A 3,094-nucleotide genomic window follows, 5' to 3' on the forward strand; every position below is an offset into this window, starting at 1 on the left:
ATAACTCGAACACTTTTTATACAGTCTTACGTTCAATGTTAGGGGTTGATAAATAGAGATAAGAATAAATCTGCTTTGCTTAGGAAAGAAAAGGGAATAACTTAATCACGCAGTTGAATTAATTAATTTATGACAGTTTATTGAAGCACCAATTTACAATAGTCAACAATGATCTCCTGTACGAGAGGATGATTGCTACATGAAGGTGCTATTACTGCCAGAGTCTCTTTGGTAAAGATTACTCTGCACTACAATTATTGGCACTGAGAACGAGATGAGCTTGGAATAACTTTAATCACAATAAATGTTGTCGACCGTTTACACGCCTGTAAACTGATCGGAAATAAAGATCGCAAGAATCAAAATACATGCATACATTGTAATTTACTATGTGGAGAATACTCATTTTATCTGCAAAATAGACCGTAACGAATTGTGCAACAAATGAACTTGCCAAGACAGACTAAAAATTTATTTTTCTATATAATATTGTTAATCGCAAAAAAGCCAAATCTGGCAATTTTGCACAGAACTGAAGCGCCACTTGTAATCGTCCAATGCGCCACGTTTTGGCCACCCCTGCTCTAATCATATCGTGAACCGAATCATCCTGTGAAAAAAAATCATGCGCTCCTCCAGCCATACCTTCATCATGTCAACTCAGTTAATAAGAATAGAGGATCCAGAAAGGATACAATATGCCTTAAAAATGTTTATTACCTTAGGTACCAGCGTTTCTCGGGAAAAATCCTCAGGAGATTCAGCTGTGCCCTTCAAATTCGTCCCTACTAATAGCCTACTCTTTCTAGCTCGTGGCACTAATAGATTCTTTTTTCATATCTTTCGAAGGAACTAGTGATGGGTGACATATTCGGATCAAATCTACAAATGCACATTTCTGAAATCCTCACTCGAAGTCATCTATTCATCAGTCATCTTATTAATCTGTCTGAAAATTTTTAATTATATCGAATATCGTCATTGTTTCGAATCAAACTAAGGATAGTGCAACTACAGCCAATGAGCTTATGCTCGATAGACACGGGACGAATTCATTTCTTTATATTACAGAGCAAACGAACAAATAAATATAAATTGCATGTACTAAATTTAGATATTTTTACGTTCATTCTTTCCAGATAATCCAAAAAATAACGATAAAGCAAAATACGAAAATTCTTCGAAGTAATTATAAATATAGGTCAAAGTAGTACCCGTACAGGTACTGTACATAATTACTATTGTTAAGGTACTTAAACCACGTTTTTCCTTCTGATTTTGTAACTTATAAAAATTATATAATGCTTTTCTTCAAATTATAAGTTTTATAATTTTTTTTTTAATTCAAATTATTTCCAAACTAAGAAATTAGATATTTGTATATATTAAAAAGAAAAACGTAGAAAGTCATGTATAATTTATTAAATTGTATTTAACACATTTGATACAGGTTTCCCTGATTGTATACTACGTAGTTTTCTACCCCAAACTTGATTGACATATATAATTCGTATAGATCTGTAATACTAATTATGACTTGTTATAATGGTTGCAAGCGGCAAATAACCTAATTATCAACTTTCAATTGATATTTATACACGAGTTATTTCAAAATGTGTTTTATTTAGAAAGCATTAATCTACTTTTTGATATAACTTCTAATGGTGTAAGGCAGCTATTCCAAACCGGGGGCACTTCTCTTCATGGTGTGACAAACTGGTGGCCCGTTAAGGTTTCGTATCCGGTCCGCAGCTATGNTTTTTTTTTAATTCAAATTATTTCCAAACTAAGAAATTAGATATTTGTATATATTAAAAAGAAAAACGTAGAAAGTCATGTATAATTTATTAAATTGTATTTAACACATTTGATACAGGTTTCCCTGATTGTATACTACGTAGTTTTCTACCCCAAACTTGATTGACATATATAATTCGTATAGATCTGTAATACTAATTATGACTTGTTATAATGGTTGCAAGCGGCAAATAACCTAATTATCAACTTTCAATTGATATTTATACACGAGTTATTTCAAAATGTGTTTTATTTAGAAAGCATTAATCTACTTTTTGATATAACTTCTAATGGTGTAAGGCAGCTATTCCAAACCGGGGGCACTTCTCTTCATGGTGTGACAAACTGGTGGCCCGTTAAGGTTTCGTATCCGGTCCGCAGCCTTGATGATTTATTTTCTAAATATCAATGTTCCCAACATCTTGCGGGGATTAAAACAGAAAAAATTCAAACGTCTAACTGTTTACCTAAGTCGTAAAGGCCTGGTAAAAAAGAGTCTATTCTTTTAATTGCCACCAAATGTCTCGATTTACCGAATAATAGTGAATAAGGCCACATCTGATATACATCTATTTGACTGGCCCTTTGCTGCGTTTGAGTTTGAGATCCCCAAACTTTAGGGGTACAAAAAAATTAATAATAGTGGATGTACTGTACTATAAGAATATTTGGATTCTGCGTTAAGGCCTTTGGCACTCGTTGTTTAGCTTTAAATAAAAATATATTTGTTTCCTTCCTCCAACGCTTTCTTTAGTTCTCAAGATTCAGAGGCTACTTCGTTTGAATAATTGTATAATTTTGCTTGATAACTTTATCATCTCTAAATTAATGCTTTTTATTATACGACGTAAACGTTTTGGAAACCAGCCAGGCACAACCACCCTTTTTGATGCATTTAGTTTAGTTATTCATTTGTACAGGGTAGCGCGCACAAAACAGATCCCAAATTTATTTTGTCGTAATGTAATGGCGCATTTAGGATTTAATGTTGGGAGAGTCAAGTTGAACGGATAAAAAAATTTTAACACGAATTCAATAAAATAAGTTATTACTAGTGATGTAACGAATATTCGGTTACTATTCGGTATTCGGCCGAATACTGAATACCTAAAAGCAGGAGTAATAAATAACAAAAACACAGTAAATTAATCATTTTGGTATTTAGATTTAATGTTATCGAGTTAGTGTTGTTTGTTTATATTTATTTATAACTTGTAACATGCACAAAATAAAAAAGAAAATAATATTAGTCACATGTATTCACAATTTATAATTACAAAGATCAGCACACGTACAC

The sequence above is a fragment of the Centruroides sculpturatus genome, unplaced genomic scaffold (assembly GCF_000671375.1).
Source record: "Centruroides sculpturatus isolate CEXI.00-Female unplaced genomic scaffold, Cexi_2.0 scaffold559, whole genome shotgun sequence".
Taxonomy (NCBI): domain Eukaryota; kingdom Metazoa; phylum Arthropoda; class Arachnida; order Scorpiones; family Buthidae; genus Centruroides; species Centruroides sculpturatus.